Source organism: Cajanus cajan, chromosome 6 (assembly GCF_000230855.2).
Source record: "Cajanus cajan strain Asha chromosome 6, NIPB_CcT2T_4, whole genome shotgun sequence".
NCBI classification, from domain to species: domain Eukaryota; kingdom Viridiplantae; phylum Streptophyta; class Magnoliopsida; order Fabales; family Fabaceae; genus Cajanus; species Cajanus cajan.
In genome coordinates this window covers 32,770,382-32,779,148 of record NC_138522.1, presented here as the reverse complement: position 1 = coordinate 32,779,148, position 8,767 = coordinate 32,770,382, and the positions used below count along the sequence as shown (strand labels likewise).

At 29.9% G+C, this 8,767-nt stretch overlaps 1 long non-coding RNA gene across 1 annotated transcript; it reads right to left on the bottom strand.

Annotated features, from left to right (window-relative positions):
* Nucleotides 1–2,206: 2,206 nt before the first annotated feature.
* Nucleotides 2,207–2,755, bottom strand: LOC145959029 (uncharacterized). Its single transcript, XR_014434636.1, has 3 exons — nt 2,616–2,755; nt 2,348–2,422; nt 2,207–2,270 (listed from the first exon to the last, which is right to left on the bottom strand). It is a non-coding gene; the product is annotated as an uncharacterized LOC145959029 (long non-coding RNA).
* Between the last annotated feature and the right edge of the window lie 6,012 nt (nt 2,756–8,767).

Sequence of the window (8,767 nt, the reverse complement as noted above, 5' to 3'; positions counted from 1 at the left end):
GATTGATAGTCCGTCACAAATGCTATTTGAGAGGGATTGGACTCCTTCACAAAATCCGTCACAATTTGCGAGGGATAAAATCCGTCACTAACTGGGCCTATACATGTAATTGATTACCAGACATGAATTACTTATTAAAAGGTTTTCTGGTAATTGATTACCTTTTCTTGTAATCGATTACCAGACAATGAATTACTTCTTAAAACGTTCTCTGGTAATCGATTACCCATTTCTTGTAATCGATTACCAGACAATGAATTACTTATTAAAAGGTTTTCTGGTAATCGATTACCTTTTCTTGTAATCGATTACCAGACAATAAATTACTTATTAAAACGTTGTATGGTAATCGATTACCCATTTATTGTAATCAATTACCAGAAAAACTTTATAAAATTAACGAACCATCGAGTTTAAAATTTAAATTCTTCTTTGTATCTAAGTAAAACTTTATAAAATTTAAGATCATCAAATTAGTACAACTCAAGCACAAGTGTAAGTTAGCAGGATGTTACATCTAAATTAATTATTAAAAAGATTAAAAATATTTTGTAAAATTTATTGTAGCAATTACATTCAATTATGCCAGGAAAGAAGAGACACTATGTGTTTGAGTGTTTGTCTATTTTTAAAATAAATTAAAATTAAAATAATAAACTCACTTGGTTTTTTCTTTTGTATCTTCGTCTGAATCCTCTGTTGCAGTAGTGCCAGTAATGTTATCTTCCCAAAAGATTCCTTTGCGTCTCTGAAAAAGTCTTTCACTTTATCAAGAACGGTTTTTAGTTGATCTTCTGTTGGGAGCTTGAATTCAGAAAAACATAATATATTAGTGGGAGAGTATCCAAAATTATTTAATTAATTAGAAAGTATACATAATGTGGACTATTATCAATAAATCCTAACTCATATATATATATATATATATATATATATATATATATATATATATATATATATATATATATATATATATATATATATATATATTCAATGGAAAAGCATTATGATACATTTACGCACCACTTAAGAGGAAAGCCCTTGTATTCAAACCAAATGGTGTCAACTCCAGGGGGAAGCGCGGTGCTGAAGTGAGGCTTCAAAAGCGAAATCAACAAAGGCAAGTAGCCTATCCTGGAAAGAAACAGAATAAAAGAATTACAAAGTATCAGATTTAATATCAAGTAATTAGCAATTGTACCATTTAAAACAGAGCCCCAAAGCTCCACCTGATCAGGATGCGACATGTTCATGACATTCTTGCAATTACCATTTATTACATATGCAGCTGCAGCAGTAAAATCAAAATTCATTTAAGAATGGTTAACTTAAGATTAAGGCTTTAAATAGTGCACTATAGAAAGTCTATCGGTGCAGAACAGCCCCTGCCCACTACAGGGTATGCCATAGTGGCGTTGTGTTGATTCTAACAAAGTCTCTTTGCCTCTCATGCAATGCAAGTAGATGTGTTTATTAATCTATTAACAATACCATTTACAGTCATTGGTAGAAAAAAGTTATCTCTTGAATTAGTAATGTCATTAAATGTAACCACTATTTAAACCATTCAATTTAAAGGATTTTTTTAGAATAAAATTAAATTTATGACATTATTCATGTAATACCTTAACTACTTTTATTGGTCTTGATTAATTAGTCATTTGTTTCTTAAATAAAGGATTAGAGGGAGTACTATACTAATTTATGAGAAGCAAAGTTACATTCAAAATTGTTTAGATGTCAAAGAATCCAATAACAATTTGTATTAATAGGGATTAGGATATGCTTGTTTATAAATTTTTGAAGAATTAGGTAGTTAGACACATGCAGACTTTGGCAGGGAGTCATCATTTTAGACAAGCAAGAAAGTTTTTCGGAGAATCATTTGGTCTAGTGGCATACTAATTACCATCAAAGTAATATCATAATTCGAGAGAGATGTACAAAAAGTATATAGAAAAGTGGAACAAAACCTAGTCCACAAAGGAAAAAACTTGTATGCAATTCCATAGTAGTAAATAATATCAGAATTCAGAATTATTCCAAGATCTGGAGACTATAAATCATCATAGATTCCATAGAGAACTCCTTATTTGAAAGCAGTAATAGGTTCTTCCTTGGGTAGTCCACAAAGGAAAAAAATTGTATCATAACAAAACAATGTATCATAACAAAATTACTTTTAGGTGAACATTCTCAAAATAAAATATTATTTGCACCTAAAAGTTTAGCTTGGGGTTCAGAGCAAAGAAAGTGAGCTCAAATCGAACCTAAAAGTTTACATAGTAAAGTGTTAACATAAAATAAATGACATAATTAGTGTTGTGAGACTAATAGTAAGACATGCCTGATCGTTTCCTTTCCCTGTACACCCATGAGAGACAGCATCAGCTCCAACTTCTTTGGCAACATCAACCATCGCCTATCAATCAGTAGATATCAATCAATCTATGTTTATAAAATGGGGAAATAAAGATAACTAGATAAGTATATTCCACTACCATTGTCATTATAATTCTTCTTCAATATAAAAAGAGGGAATACTGCACTAAGAGCTAACAGAAGAAATGGCCTTACCAAGGAAGATAAATATATTAAACTTTGAGCAAAAGTACCTTTGCAATTACAGGGCGGGCCATTGAGGTCCCAAGCAAATACTTCCTCTCATAAACTGCACCAACACGCAGGCAAAGAAATGTATAATCTCTAACAAATTCTTCTCTCAAGTCCTTTACCACTAACTAACAGGCCCCACTGGCTTTTGCTTTCACTTCTAAATCTTCCAATTCTTTTATACCCTATTAAATTTAGTGTTGTTAAGATGATGCGACATTGTAACAAAAATTGCATAAAGTAATTCCCCTCGTCAGAAGCTTATAACCTTAAAACACATTTTCCAACACAATTTACACAAAAATCTCAATTACAGAAAATGAATTTAAAATTTAGAACATACTTGGCCAACATCAGTAGTGAAGCAAACAACTTCACAACCATAATTCTCTGTAATGCAAAAATCATCAATAAAATATTATAATAAGAACACAAATATACAATAACAGGTAAAAGTGACAAGGGTATCCACTGCTCAATATCCCAGTTCACATCCCAAATTCTTAAAAATAAGGATCACCAATTATAGTTTCCATGCTTTATTACAAAACTACATCATTTTTTAGTTTAAACCCAATCATATCATCTACAAAATCTCAAAATGGTCTCTGATCTCAATTTACAAATTCTAATAAATATTTAAACATTATTTTCTAAAGAGAAATCAATAATTCAAAAAAAAAAATAACTCATCTCTAAGTCCCTGAGATTTGTCATTCAGATTTCAGAATATATGCGAAGAGAAGGAAATATCCAATATTGCAAACTTGCAATGGATGTTTGATAAAAAAAATGGGGTAAAAAGGGGGAAAAATCTATACCTTAGCCATGGAACAATGACTGATGTGTCTAAGCCACCACTAAGCCAACACCACCTTATTCAATTTTCCACGTAGGCCACCAGCCTTTGTGGTTTCAGAAACTACCTCTGTATCACTGCGGGCAACTGCTCTAATAACTGCACATCAAGAGATTTTTAATATCATTACAGACACTAAACTTAAGTAGCAAATAGCTCCAAACCAATATATCAAGCAGTGAACACAAGGTGCCTCAAATAGTGAAAACTTTCTTGACTAAAGACAGGTAATAATCCTGAATTTGATTTAGAGAAGATAGACAATAGGGCTTCCATAAGAGTTATGGTATATGACCTGATTTTAAATTACGGATTCAACCCCACTAAAGGTGATGAATCAAGTTCTTTGATAGAGATTAATTATTAGTGAAGTAAGTGGATCCTACTCACCAATAACATGCATATTAAAAAAATGACCTAAATGAAGTAAATTTCGAAACCTAAAAAATGTGCTAGTCCCTGTGCTTCATATGGGTCAGAGAAGCTGCCCATTCCAACACAAAAGAAATACCATGGGAGGAGGTCCAGTCTCATCAGGCTCCTTCCAGAGGTCGGGTTCGGGTTCCCTGGAAATCTGATAGAGGTTGTGCAGGACGCAACAAGCGACGATGGTCTGAGGCCCGTGATGAACCCCGGTGTTCAAATCCTGAAGAATCTTCCACCGTCCCTTTAGAAGAGCAATGGCTTCCACCACCACCGACCTTCCCTTTATGAGCATGTCGTTGAAGAGGTTCTGGGCAGGGGTGCCCATGTCGCTCGGGGAGAACGGGGTCAGTAGGAAGGGAAGGAGGGGGAAGCACTAGTCTCCCACCACGTAAGGCCGGATGTGGTGCCCGCGGAAGGTCATGAGCTTATCCCAGGGGTGCGCGAGACTTTTTAGGGTTTCAGCTTCAGGGCCGCGCGCGAGGGAAATTATTTTTATATTTATTTTCAGATTTTTTTGAAAACACTTTTTAAAACAAATTCTACATTAATTTATTAACTATAGTCATTTTTTATCTAAGTTATTTAATTTTAGTTTTTACAATAATTTTTTTTTATGAATTAACTAAAATTTTGAAATATATTTTTTTAAAAAATATTTTTTTAGTCAATACGGTGATTAAAAAGTATTATAATAAATAATTTTAATTATATTTTATCACGTTTTAATCAAGTGAGTGAATGATAATGAATTAACTAAAATTTTAAAATATATTTTAATTAAAAATAATTTTTTAGTAAATACGGTAACTAAAAAGTATTATAATAAATAATTAAATTAAAAAAGAATAAATTTTATAATGATTATTTTTTTAATGATGTTAAAGTAAATATTCTAATTATTTTATAATAAATTAAAATAAAAATATAATAAAATATGTTAACTGATATTTTAAATAAAATATATTAAAATATTATAATCAAAAGAAATTTAATATTAAATCAAAATATTATATAAATCATAACTAAAATTATAATAAATATTTTGATATTAAATTTATTATATATTAAAATTAATTACATATTTGTATCAAAGAAATTGCTCTAGATTTTAGATTTTATTTATTATGTTTTATAATAAATAAAATCCAATATTAATTACATATTTGTATACTTTATCTTTTAATCAATAATGTTATTGAGTTTTGCTTATATATATATATATATATATATATATATATATATATATTGGACAAGATAAGAAGATAAGGAAAATAATTCTTATCATGTGTGTTTGGATGAAAAATATTACAAATTTAAATAATTTTAAATTCTTACTATTTGAATTATTTGATGCTATGAAATTAGAAAGACATTTTTCAATAAACAACTAAATTAGTTAATTATTATTTATTTTATATTTGTGGACATTATCTTCTTATAGTTATTTTAATGAGTTTTATAGAATGTTTTAAAGGTTTTTAATAATTATTAGTATTTTAATAATGAATATTTATGAAAATTAATTTTTGTAATATTTTGATTTTTAAGTAGCCAGAACGGGCCGTTCTCAAACTGGAACGGGCCGTTCTAGACTACTAAAATAGCCTATTAAAACTAAAGCGGAACAGACCGTTCTAACACATAAATTTATGATCAATACGCAAATACAGAACGGCCCGTTCCCATAGTGGAACGGGCCGTTCTAAACTACTAAAATAGTTAGATGTTTATTGTATGGATTAGAGTGCTCTGTGAGTTCTTAAGAGAACCATGAGAGAAACAAACAAACTATACAAGTTTATATTTTGTTTTTTGATTATTCTGTTGTATTCCTTGTTGCATGAGATGTATGAATATCTATTTAATTCCACAAATAGATGAGTTTTGATTTGAATTAAACTTGTTTGATATTTCAATTATGAAAAAAATTAGGTTATTCAATTTTTATTATTTGTGTTATGGTATGTGGGGTAGAGGGTGTCACACAAATGATATATAATTATTAATAATAAATAAATAAAATATATATATATTATTATTATTATAATATTATTGATAAATTAATATCAATAATATTATTAGTATATTTATAGATAAACTAATAATTTGATAAATATAACTTATTATATATTAATATACTTTTACAAAAATATAAATATATTAATTATAAATATACATATCTTATCTACTATATTTATATTTTTGTAAAAGTATATTAATATATACTAAGTTATATTTATCAAATTATCAATTTATCTATAAACATACTAATAATATTTATTTATTTATTTCTTAAGAATTGAGGGTTATAATATTATCCATTATTTTGGACACAAAAATCAGTTACAAGATGACGTAATATATTTTCCCTTTATCTATATTACTATATAGATAATCAAACAACTATATATTTAATTATTTTTCTTCCATTCATTTTTCTCAGTCTCTCTGTCTCTCTCTCTATATATATAGAGACAAACAGGTTATACTAACACTGATACCAGGTGTAACTTTTATATATTAAATATTACACACCGCTTGATAATTAATTATATTATGAATAATAATATATATATATAATTAATTAATCTTTATTTATGTACTTACCTTTATAATTAACAATCTACTTATTTCTAATTTTTATATATAGATTCATTGAATTTTTAAATATAATACTCATATATTTATACTCATTACCTATATTTTACTGATTTACTACTTAAATATAAAATTCACAATATTAGGATACTTGAAAACACAAGATCGAGTAATACCTGTCATATTAATAACTTTCATGCAAAATAAAATATTTCCATTTTTTAGGTTGTGCTTATTAACAAAAAATAAGAAATTTTTAATTTTTAACTAAAAATTTAAATTTTAAAATTAAAAATTATGAAATTAGAAAGATATTTTTCAATCCGGCCCACCTTGAAAACGGGTCGGGCCGGGCCAAAAAAATAAAAAAAATTTATGATGGGTAAAAAATTGTGACCCGACCCACTTTTGACCCGGCCCACCCGGGTTGAACCCATGGTGGGCTGGGCGGCCCACCTGACCCACTTACCAACCCATCTCCTAAACCCACTAACAACTCACTTAACTATTTATTATTATATATGCATTATTTTAATAAGATATAATTTTTTTATAGATAAAGATAAAATCAATGTTAAATAATATGAAATTACTATAAATTTATCTATCCAAACCTCTAATAAAATTTAATATTAATAATCACTCTCATGAAAGATTTTTTATTTTTTTTGTTTTAATTTTTTAAAGTTGCACACTTATTAATTTAATTTTAATGTTGTACCCATGATACTTAGTTTAATAATTTTTACTTTAGATTAAATATTATTTTATATTGAAATTTATTTTAAATTATATTTTTTTTAAATAAATAAGGTGGGTTGGTGGGCGACCCGTTTAGCTCACCAACCCGTGGTGGGCCGGGCCGGGCTAGAAAATTTTAGATAATAAACTTGGTGGGCCGGGTCGGGTTGGCCCACTTAAAAAGTGGGTTGAGGTGGGCAGGGCCAAACGGCCCAGGCTGGCCCATTTTGACAGCTCTTGTTCAGGTATATAAAATTAGAAAGATATTTTTCAATAAATAACTAAATTAGTTAATTATTATTTATTTTATATTTGTGGACAGTATCTTCTTATAGTTATTTTAATGACTTTTATAGAATGTTTTAAAGTATCAGCTATTGGTCATGTAATCGATTACATAGTAGTGTAATCGATTACCTGAGCTAATTCACTTATCTGGGTAAAGGGTAATCGATTACCATGTAATGTAATCGATTACCAGTGCCAAAAATGCAAAGAATCTCAAAATGTGTAATCGATTACCATAGTCATGTAATCGATTACACGACTCCTCTGCACTTAAAATATTGCAGTTCGTCTTCTTCCTCACGAAAGAAAACCCAAAACCCTTCGCGCCCTTAGATCTTCAAATCCCCATATCTTCCTTAAATCTTAACCAAATTGAGCCCCGTTTGTTCCATTCTTCATCGTTTTCAAGTCTCTTCAACTCTACCGATTGCATTTTTCAAAACAAAAACTCAAATGGCAGAATCATCCAAACGTCATAAGGGTTCTTCATCTCGTTCAACCACCGCCAGGCGCCGCCAACAGCCTCCCTCCGACGACGCCCCTACTCCTACGAATCCCATTCCGTACGCTGGACGTGCTCTCGCTCTGTTCTCCACAGACGAACAACGAGATAAGTACTACCAGTTATTTTCTGAGAGAAATATTGTTGATCCCAAATATATCAGTATTGATTTTTTTGAGGATGAATCTTTTGAGTGTTATACGATTTTTAAGAATTCTGGGTTAGTAGATTTTATGGCTATGAAAAACCCTGTTTATCCAGAATTAGTTAGGGTCTTTTACAACAATTTGGAAATTAGGAATGAAGTTCTTTACAGTGAGGTTAAAAAGATTCCAATAGTGATAAATCAGTCTCTGTTCCGGGATTTATCAAAATTAAAAGATCAAGGTACTCTGTTTGAGGGAACGATTCCGGATACATGGAAACCAGAATATTCCCATCCCAATGCTCGAAGTATGATTTGTGTGGATAATGTTGACATGACTGGAAGATTATTGGCTGGCTCAATGAAATTTGATTATAGAATCATGCATTACATAATTGTTCGGGTACTGCTTCCACGCACGACTAACCTTGCCCAGGCTTCAGAAGATGACTTAATTTTGATATGGGCTCTAATCACTGGCCGGGAATTTAGCTGGGCTCATCTGATTAGGAGTCGAATGAAGAAGGCCTTGCGGGTTAATGCTTCTCTTCCATACTCACATTTTGTAACTACTATTTTGGAACATTTTAAAGTT